The sequence below is a fragment of the Rhagoletis zephyria genome, unplaced genomic scaffold (genome assembly GCF_001687245.7).
Source record: "Rhagoletis zephyria isolate East Lansing unplaced genomic scaffold, Rhagoletis_zephyria_1.1 Rzeph_scaffold_14344, whole genome shotgun sequence".
Lineage (NCBI taxonomy): Eukaryota > Metazoa > Arthropoda > Insecta > Diptera > Tephritidae > Rhagoletis > Rhagoletis zephyria.
The window spans coordinates 1-11,686 of NW_016171413.1; the positions used below are offsets into that span (position 1 = coordinate 1).

Genomic DNA, 11,686 nt, shown 5'->3' on the forward strand with positions numbered 1-11,686 from the left:
CTGAGAGAACGGCTTTACCTAATGACAGGTGACATTTTTGCATGCACGGGTATACCATTTTTACGTGGAAATCAAAAACCAACATAATTCTACGTATGTAATGCTTNAATCATGGCCGACGAACTGAGAGAACGGCTTTACCTAATGACAGGTGACATTTTTGCATGCACGGCTATACCATTTTTACGTGGAAATCAAAAACCAACATAATTCTACGTATGTAATGCTGTGCATTGGATAACCGCTTACAGCCGAAGCTCATTTAATTTCCAAAATGTGCCAACACGTGCCAAAAGTGTCCAAAGCGTGAGGAACGCAAAAACGACATTTCGTGCCCGGAATCAACATATCAGCTCTATACAATGATTTGGGGTGTAGTTATCTTATATGGCTAATAAAATTTCCAAATAACTACATTTTATGAAAATTCTGTGATATTTTCCACTTTTTTTTTTATAAAATTTGCTTTCGGATTTTAACAGCTGTTATTCCAAATTGCCCTTTTGCGCTTTTGCGAACGGGAAAAAAGTCCGGGCTGTTTCGTGCACAAAGAAGAAGACATTTACGATCCAAAAATGGAACGAATTCGTATTTTTCTAGCATGAGAAATGCTTTTTGGGCTATTTTGGGCACCCGCGGCTACCAGCGGGCTCGTGTGGAACAAACCTATTAACTCTTTCCATCAACTATTGTGCCTACTATCCATCACTGATAAAAACTGTCAACGATCTTAATTAAAAACTCAAACTACAATTTTAATTAAAGAATTAGAAGTTTGTTTGAAGATTAATATTTTGATATTTGATACTTTCTTACCTAATGCGATTTGTTAAACAGGTGGCAACCCTCCTATAGTTCAGCTAAGAAACAACACTTTTCATAACCATTTCGGTTGATACCCATTTTGTAGTAATTGATTTATTCATTTTTTTTAATAAATTAAATATAAGTTTCTAAAGGTGGCAACTCAATTTCCTTCGCGTATTATATAAGGCGCGTTTCATACCAAAATGGGCGGGGTTTACACTTCATGTGTTTGATTTACAGTAAAACCCGCTTAAGTACCTCACGAAAAATGTCAGCTTTTTAAGGTACTTTGGCGGGTTGGGTACTTAAAAGAGCCCGCTTAAGTACCTCGAGGCGGGTACTTAAGCGGACGTAATACTGATGTAGTTACATCTTCTTGTTAACTTACATAAATACTTGAATAACAACATACTTGAATAATAACATTTAATAGTTTAAAACCAAAATCGTAGCATTATGTAAATACATAAACATGTAAAGAAAAACTTTATTAACAAAATATTTAGTACAATGGTATATCATTTTTACAAGACTTAAATTGTTTAAAAAGTCAAAGTTGGGCATATCATTTTGTACCAAATTCACAATAATATTGTTTGCCACTTATGTTTATTTATTAATTTTTAAGATTTTCCAATCAATTAAAATGCAGTTCATTCCCTAACAAATACCATATAAACCTAAGCTTAAGATTTTGTAGAACACTTAAAAAATCATCATAATTTCAAACTTTTTTTCCAGAAGAGTATACAGTTTTTTAGCCCATTCAATTTTAGTGTAATAATGTGCAAGTTTCAAGTGGCTAAAAGCATGATAAAAATATAGTAAGGTAGAACCGCTGAGAGTCACTTTTAAAATTCTTGACGTTTCCAAACAATTTAATTTTTAAATTTACTCACAAACTCACACACACATTTTCATTTTCAATCTCAAGCAACAACAATTTCGAACAATTTCAATTTTTTATTTTCACTTTTATATGATTTTAAAATGTTGGCAAACATCAAAAAAAAAATCATGGCCGACAAATTGAGAGAACGGTTCTACCTTGCTATGTTTTTATCATAGCTAAAAGTTACCGTTGATTTTTTAGAATTTGTTTACCGAAGGTGTGTGGCGCTGCTACTGAATTTCAAAATACTTAAATATTTTAAGGAATTTTAAAAGAGCACTTAAAAGGGAAAAATTATAAGTAAAATTGTAAATGGGGCATGATAAATTGAGGTACTAAGGCGGGTTGGGTACATAAGCTGGGAGGTATTTAAGAGAGGGATTTTCTTCAGAATACATTAAAAAATGCATGGTGTCCAAAAATGTTGGTTACTTAAGCGGGTTAGGCACTTAAGCGGGGGGTACTTAAGCGGGTTTCACTGTATTTAAAATTTTTATGTTTGATGGACAAACATAAATAATACATAAATATGAAATTTGAGCTTGAATTCACACATACACATATCAAAATTCTCTATAAAAAGAAGTAATATATTTCTTTTTTGAAAATATTCCATTTCAAAAAAAAATTTAAAAAAAGCACAATGGTAACTCTGAGTATTGCGCAATATTTAAGTACAGTATTACGGGGTGCACTCTATAAAAATTTGAGTTTTGGATTTTTTTTACACCGAAGTTGAGTTAATTGAGTAGATTACAAATTTCAAATTTTTTTAAATTTTTAGAATTTTTTTGAGTATGCAGTTTTGTAGCAAGTTTTATACTTCTGCAAAATTGCGTTGATTTTTATTATTTTTTATGCTGACGGCTTTTTGTAGTTTTTCTTATGGAAGAAAATGCGCAAAATCGCTTTCAAAGAAAATTAAAAAAAAAAAATTAATGCCAGGTTTGCAATCGCTCTAAGCTTGCACTTTATTATACTAAAATTTAATGGGCTACAAAACAGCATACTCAAAAAAATTCAAAAAAAAAAATTGTAAATATGTAATGTACGCTTTTTACTCAACTTCGGTAACAAGAAATTCATAACTCAAATTATTGTAGAGTGCACCCCATAATACTATACTTAAAAATTGCGCAATACTCAGAGCTACAATTGTGATTTTTTAAAATTTTTTTTTGAAATGACATATTTTCTAAAACTAAATGTGTATGTGAAAAATTTTTCAAGAACAAATTTTTTTAATATTTATTTTCATACAGAATTTTGATATGTGTATGTGTGATTTTTTTCTCGAGATATTATAAGTTAAGTTTTTAAAAATGTATTAATCAAGCTCAAATTTCATATTTATTTATCATTTATGTTTATGCATCAACCCTTAAAATTTTCCGTCCGTCTTGGTATGGAACACCCCATACATAGATATGGCTTAAAACGACGTGACCACATCCCTTTTAAAATTTTTCAAATCGAAAGTGACCTACAATGCTGAACAAAATCTTGGTTAACCAATCATCGGTTACACTACACTGCGTCAGAGAAGGGCAAAGTGGCACTTAAGAGCCGACTTGGCACATTTGCTAGATGAGGGGAACATTAAGAGCCAGCATGAAGGGGAAGAAGACCGTATTCAAATTTCTTGTACTCCGACTCTCATTACCCTGAGAACTGTTCGCCGCGTAGTTCTTGCTGGATCTTTGACTGCTCTAAGTGCCAAAACTTTGCCCATCCCTGAACTAGGTCAATTAGATCATTACAGCTCATATACACGATATTTAAAACTTCAATATCTGAACGTGAATTCTTTGTTTTTACCATAGTATAGGTTTTTGGAATAGCCTCCCATGGAAACTGAGACTTATAAGTGAAAAGCACCAAGCATTTTAAAAGCGAGTTATGTATATAAGCTTCATGCCTAACGAACTTTAATTTCTATTCAATTATCTTTCCGTTTACCCTTCCCTACTTAATTATCTTCTCACCTACATACATATGTATGTACAGGGTGGCGACAAATAACTGTAACCAGGGCGTTTTCTTTAATAAATGGACCTTTATAGATTTTGGGAAAAAAGTATTTCACTGTTAATTTTCCACAGATTTCACTTTAAATTTATTAATTAGTTTTAAAAGTTTGGCCCCTATTTGGGTTTACTAGCGGTATACACCTTGAGAGAAAACCCCAAGCGGCACGCAAGTCTTCGTCGGTCAATTTATTCCAAATCTTCTGTAACCGTATGCAAGTTTCCTCCATTTTGAGTCCTTTATACGTCCGTTGGACAAAGGTCCAACATAAGGCTTCATACTCCGAAATCGAATATACTCGGAACTGGTGACTAGGAAGTCCCTTTATTCGAGCAAACCTATACAGTTTTTCTTTTTGTCTTTTTATAAAAATCTTTTTTTAATAGAGTCTGAGAAAAATACAACTGAAAATGACTTACGTTTTGGTTTTGGTACTTCTCTGTTGTAAGCAAATTTTATGTATACCTTAGATTTAAGCAGTTATCTTGAACAGTTTTGCAAATAACATCTTACGTTTTGAAATATTAAATATTTGAAAAATCCTTTGCAAATTGATGTATCGAAAAATATCGATGTACATAAATTTCGATGCATCGAATCAAAGAAATACATCGATGTGTTTTTGCCACTGACATATCTACCTTAAAAGCACAAAGTACATTTATAAATTACAGCAAAACTGTTTAATAGATGCCACTTTCCAATTCCTATAAACAATTGCTCGCTAATTCCGAAAATGGACTCAATTTTTTATACTACGGATATGTTTGCAAGATATTTTTAATTTACCGTTGTTCAGCTTAAAACAAAAAGTGGTTACACTTAATCACAAATATGTTACGAACCAATTTAACAATCTTAATAAAAAATATTTTTTTTTTATGACATAAATATGAGCATAAAAGCGTACTATTTAGGTGTGCATGGTGTATGAGTAACATTATTTTCTGCTAATTTCTCATACAAAAAAATCTCTGCACATTTTCATTTGACCACTTATTACTTCTTTATTTATCCAGTTGAAGTTGAAAGGCCGTACACACCAGGCGATTTTTGCTTTCGTCTAAAAGTTACCTCATGTGAACACCATATTAGTAACTTGATTTGTTTATAACAGAACAGGCTTTAGCATAACTGCAAAAATTGGACACAGAACCTGTTTTTTAATTTTTCTCTTGTTAAAATTTGATTTTTTTTATTTTGTTCATAAAAAAACTGAAATGATTAATTAATTTGTCAGAAACCATCAGTCCTATCGGCGTCTGGAGAATATAAACCAGATTAAAATTTGTGATCCAGTGTTATTGTTGTTTTTCCAGAAGTTCCAAAGTTTCCAAAGTTTTCATTAAAAACGCCCTCAAGCTCAATAAAATTGTTGAATTTAAAAGCACGAAGTATGTAAATGCAAACCACATTAAACACAAAACAGCTNAGAAAAAATCCGGGCTGTTTCGGGCAGGACGAAGAAGACACGATCCAATGCGTACCAATTTTCGCTCACTATATTACCCTTTTTATTCAGTACGAGAATGATTTCTGGGCTGGTTTGGGACCCCTAGTTGAGTACGGGAAAGAACCTAATATGAAGCATGATTTAATCTGCTGGAAACTCCGTATTTATGTTCTTAATGGAACTCCACAAACAAAAAAAAATACCAAAAGGTGAAACAGTCGAGATATTTGGAAAATCCGGAAATGGAAAGAAATAACTCCAGAAAATGTTTATTCGTTAGTTGAAGCGAGGGTATATTTTTCTTTTTTTATTACCCACTAATAAAATCTTGTCTTTAAAATTATGATTTTTTTAATTAAATACTTGCTTAATATGTAGACAACTACCTCATTATTAAGTATCTTCTCGTTATTATTATTATTTTTGTCTTTTTTATCTCCATCCATGAACCCTTTCGGAACTGAGGAACAATTAGGAAGTCGTAAAGTTTATTCAAATTCCTTCAAAGTCCCTTACTGATTTGCTTGCACTTTTAATAAACAAAACAAAAGCAAAGAAAGCATGCCTCGAAATTTCATAATTGAATCTAAGATGATGCCATCGCGTGTAAAAGCTGCAGATGTGTGGGTAGATTTCAGAGCTTATGTAAACCATCCACTCGATAACAAAAAAAAAAAAACAATCAAAAAGTGTACTCTTCTCTACCTAACCCCCGAGGCTCCACACGCTTGTTATGTAATGATTTTCTGGAGTACAAATAACCGAGTGAGTAAAATAGATCAATGACCCACCGTCACACAAAACCACAAAAAGAAGAACAGTTCAATAACAAGAGGACTTTAATACGCTTAGTACCTTTGCTAATCGAATTTCTCATACTTCATTAAATTAGTTCAGTGAATGACACTTAATCGTAGCTACCTTCGCTTCGATTAAAAATTATCACTCACCTTTTCTGTGTAAATAGCTGTCTGCTTGCGTTGTGTGTCGGTATGTATCCTGTGGGGGCGCTTTGTGCGACCAAAATTAGGTGAGTAGGTTTCTCGGCTCGTCTTATTGCGATGGTTTAATGCGTTAATCGGATGTTGTTGTTGTGTTCGTTTTGGTTTTATGCAAGTTGACTCAAAGTGAACTGAAAGCGTAAACGAAATAATTCGATTTTTTTCACTTCAACAAGAATTTTTTTTTGGTTTTTTTATTTAATTTTTTTTTTTTAATTTTCGTTGTAGCAACGCGTTTTTTACTCTTCTTTACGACAACTTTTTTGGGGTTGTGCTCACGTTGTTCGCTTATCACTCACGCACTCGCTTGCTCTTTATCGCATATACACACTCTCTCTGTTGCCGTTATATTAGTAGGCACTAGTACTACTACTATTTCTTGTGCGGCTGTATGTAAGTAGGTGCGTGCGCGTGTACCTACTGCTGATACAGAATTTTTCGTAGTTTTTTTTTCGATTTTTCGACTGTCGAATCAATTTAGATTTTGCGCTAATGAAAATCACCGTTAAATGTGTGCTTTTATATGTTAGAACACCCACATACATACATATATATGCATATGCATGTATGTATGTATATACAAGAGTTAAAAATTTTTCCTCGAATTTAACACTCGACTTACTTTAAACTAAAGCGAAATTGTAACGCTTTTTCAACTTTTAAATAATTTTTTTATTTTGTAATAAATTCAATAATTTTTTTCAATTTTTTCTGAACCAAAACTTTAACCAAATTTTATGGTAAAAAATTTTAGAGCTTTAATTTATCCGCTTTCTTTCCGAAATGAACTGACTACAACGGTGAAGAAATTTTCACTGAGTGAAAAGTGTTTTACGGTTTTCAATGGTATCCAAGTATCTACAAAAATTGCGTTACATGCTCAATGTGCAGAGCGAGAAGAAGTGCGCCAGAGAGTTGACTGCGACGTTTGCTCTCCGCTACCCCTAGTATATTGAGTTAGTGTCGTTATTAAAAACCGGTTACTTTTCAGGGCATTTAATAGGAAGTTAAAATTATGTTGAGGTAACTAAAAATGCAAAAAATCAACCATTGCGTAAATACTAAAATTAAAAATTCTTAAACCTGCAAAAAAAAAAAAAAATAAAATAATAAAATAAATAAATTAATGCCACTCGTCCATTGTCCACAGATAACCATTTCCATAACTATCCTTAAAATACACGTTTTCACGCATACTAACTCAAAGCCGGAAAAAGAAATCAAAAAACAAAAACCATACACAGGCGTACATACAAAACAATTGTGCCAATGCTCATTCCAAAGTTGACTACCTTTTTGAATCACTCGCTCAGTGCCTACCTCTGGGCGCAGGTCCTTTGTCTTTTCTCATTCTGCGCGCTAGTTCTTATCGATTCAATGAAATTGTTACGCTCTCACGCTGTCATCCTTTTTTAATTTGTATTATTTATATTTTTGTTGTTCTTATGTATTTTGTTGTTGTTTTTTTTTGTACCCCTAGTGGTTTCTCTTTTGGCTTACGCTGTTCTTACAATTTCTTTTATCATTTTTGCAGTACCCCAAAGCTAACCGAAAGAAATGCCAAAATAAAAAGTCGAATGAGAATTGAGCAGAGTTATGCGCGGCTACTTGACAGCGTGCGTAAACAACGAACCCCTTTTAGGTGGTTGGTTTAGGTCTTGTTGAGAAAGAGGTGGAGGAAAATTCATAGTAGAATGTATTAACAATGGTACTGTGTGCTACATATGTATGCATGTAAGTAGGCACATACAAACATACATATGTACATTCCATAATTGTATCCACGCGGTTGTGGCACGCACGCATCATTTGGAGTATGGTATGTTGCATATACAGAGGTACATAACGCAAAAGCACGTATCCAAGACAGTGTTGCCAGAATTTTTTCGTGAATTATCTCCCAAGTGAAGCTTTAATTTACAAAAATAAAAATAAAAATAAAAAATAAAAACTTTACATACATACGATATAACAATTAAACACAAATTAACAAAATTTTGGAATGTATCCCAAACAGATAGGATTTAACTAGATTAACCAGTATTTTTTATGAATTTAATGCACGCATAACAATTGCAAAAAGTTGCAGGAAGAAGAAGTAGATTTATAGTATGATGAATATAAATACATATACATATTTGGGGCATCTTTTTGGGTGCTCCCCAAAATTCATTTAATCTTTAAAAATAGTTCGACGGTGCAATTGAAAGCTCATTTCATCTACACTGCCGGAACAAAGTATTGGCACAGCAAATTTTTCCCAATATATGCAACAATTTTTACGCTAATATTTTTCCGCCAATTTTGTATAAAAATATAGTTCATTCAACAAAAAAAAAAAAACATAAAAATATTATTTCTAAACTTCAACTTTTTAATCAGACTTTTTAGAATTTTTTTGAGTATGCAGTTTTGCAGCCCATTAAATTCTAGTAAAAAATGCAAGTTCGGAGTTAGTCAAAAAGCTCATTGATTTTTGTGATTTTTTTTTTTGTTGACGGTGTTTTGCATTTTATCCATATCGTCGCTCGAATAAAGAAACAGTGTAAATTCCACATACACTATTATTCGATAATTGCACCATTGGATAGACAATCCTTTAATCTATTAGAAAAATCTTTAGTTTTCTTAAATATCTCTTTGGCTCACTAATTTATTCCCGAAAAACGAAATTGTATTTGTATGGTTTGTAATGGTTTATAAAAACTTCCAATTCGTTTTTCTCAAAAGTATACTTTTCATGTTACACTATTTCATTATTCCAGCGACGATATAAAGTATGTTCAAAAAAATTGTTTGTATGGAAGAGACTGCGTGAAAAAAATTGCCAAAAATCAATGGTAATTCCTTGCTACTTAAAACTTGCACTTTATTGCATATTTTTATACGAAATCAGCAGAAAAATATTAGAATGAAAATTGTTGCATATATTGTGTACGACAGTGTACATAATTTTGGATACCGTGTGGTAATTTCATTAAATCAAAATGGCGAAAAAATACGATATTTAAAATGTAAAAAGTAAAATAAAAATGTCATCGTATGCTACGAAAAATTTTGCGTTGAGTACTTTCTTGATTAGAAAATAATTCATAAATATTCGAAATTTTTGTATTTCGTGAGCTTAAACTACGAAAACCCAAAAATAAAAAATTTCGAAAAATAAAAATCCTTACATATTTTGCATAAATTTACAAAAATCTAAAAAATACATAGATACAAATAATTAATGACAAAATTAATTTTTATAAAGTAATGAAAACTTTTTAACTTAATTTCTATAAGCTTATGTTTCAAAAAAAGATAGTTGATTCAACAACTAAATTCACAACTATAAAACTTCTAAACTTTGTAAAAACTCAGAATTCAATAAATTTTCTAAAAAATTTGCAACATTCTGATTATAAGTAAAAGTATTAGATTAACGTATCGTATATTACAACATTACAAAAAAAAAAAATAGTAAAACATAGAAAAGTTAAAGAAGTCAATGTAATCATATGCAAGAATTTTCAACTCATCGAGAAGTTGTTTGCGATCATCACCTTCATATTTTTCATATTTCGAATAGAGGTTTTTATTACCAATTATGTCGATGTCATCGGCATACGCTTGCAAGTGCACCATGCTAATGTAGTAACTTGTTTATGAGCGGTTCAGTTCTGCAGCTCTTATTCTGTTCTTCAACATCGAATTAAGGAAATCACATGAAAGAGAGTCGCCCTGTCTGAAACCCCGTTAGGTGGCAAACTACTCGGAGAGGTCTCTCCCAATTCTTATGGAGCTGGTGGTATTGCTCAACGTCATTTTACACAGCCATATCAATTTTGTGGGGATGCCAAATTCAGGCATCGCCGCATATACATAGGTAACTCCCTTTAGTGCTGTCGAAAGCGGATTTGAAGTCGACAAATATGTGGTGTGTGTCGATCCTTTTCTCGTGAGTCTCCGATCGTGGCCCTATAGGCGGCATCCTTCTTCTCTTAAAATGTTTTAATATATACATGTAACTTAATTTCCACTTGAATACATTTTTTGAAACTCTATTTCGTTTCCCTGTGGGTAATCATTAGTTAAAAGAATATAACCTTAACCGGTCTATTCTGCGCTGGTAATAAAAATTTTGTAACCGGTAAATAAAGTTCCTGTAAATTTTTAAATCATTTTCGTGCTCTCTTGTAACCGGTAAATTTGGTTGCTATCTCATAAGCTTGTACCAAAATATTGCATCGTGAAATATGCAATACCAGAATTTGCACAAATCTTCATAGCTGAATTTCTGAATATTTTGAGCGCATTAACATTTTTTTAAAATTATCGCTCACGTGTAGAATAGACCTGTAAGTAGTGGTTTCCATCTTGTTACCAATTTAACGAGACAAATGAAAAATAAAAGGATTTTATTTAGAAGCCCAACTGCGAACCATATATTACAAGGTGATCCATTTCAACGAAGTAATGTTCAGATTAGTTATAAACTTATGATAAATTTCGTTTATTTTATGACAACACTTTTTAATTTATACAAAAATATGTATGCACATAGACATATAATTGACACAACCATAAAAACAAAATAAGATATACAACTGCGCTGAAAATAATAGCAGCAAAATTCAAAATGATGCAGTTGGAACTTACCTTTATTTATTTTCAATAATTTTCATTTAAAATATGAGTCGATCTACATCAGATACCACGTAAATAAAAGTTTTAAGGCTTGCAGAAAGTTCACAAAAACTAATTAAAGTTAAAAAATTTCAATTTTTTTAATTAGATTTTCTAGAAGGATGCAGCTCATTTTAATATAATAAAGTGCCAGTTTCAAGTCGCTAAAAATTACCATTGATTTTTTTATATTTTTTTTTTGTTGAGGGTGTTGCGCATTTTCTTCAATATAAAAGTCAGTTTAAATCACAAAAAAAAATTTTAAAAAAGCAACGGTAATTTTTAATTATATTTCTCTTACAGAGTTGCATGCAATAATGCTTACTAATGACCTACTCACAATAGACGCGTCAAAGCATGACGATGTTGGGTAGAAATTTTCAGGTTGAAATGAATAATGAAGTTGTCGAAAATTCGGCAAAAAAACTTGTCCCGGCGGAACATTTCAAATTTAATGCAAAATACGGGACGTCCCGGCAAACAGGAGACATTTGGCAACACTAATCCTTGCAGCTACACCTACGTACTAAAACCCCTCCACAGACCACGCTCCCTGCGGCACACACTGTTTAGCCCATATGGAGGCAGGTGGAAATAATAGTTAACCTGCACCGATTTCGCTGAAACTTGACATGTACTCTAATTTTACTTAGGAACTAGAAATTATGATATTTGGTTAGGATGGGATAATTTCCACGACCTCCACTCTTGTGGGCGGAAACATTAAATTTCATTCGATTTCGATGAAATTAAGTTTTTATTCTCTTTTTTATTAGAAAACCTTAAATATAAAATACGGGGAAGATTGGATCATTTTAGCATCTACAACTCGCAAAA

General features: G+C 32.1%; 1 long non-coding RNA gene across 1 annotated transcript; it reads right to left on the reverse strand.

Moving 5' to 3' along the window:
• Positions 1-6,347: 6,347 nt before the first annotated feature.
• Positions 6,348-6,998, reverse strand: LOC108378541 (uncharacterized). Its single transcript, XR_001849422.1, has 2 exons — positions 6,804-6,998; positions 6,348-6,670 (listed from the first exon to the last, which is right to left on the reverse strand). It is a non-coding gene; the product is annotated as an uncharacterized LOC108378541 (long non-coding RNA).
• Positions 6,999-11,686: the final 4,688 nt, after the last annotated feature.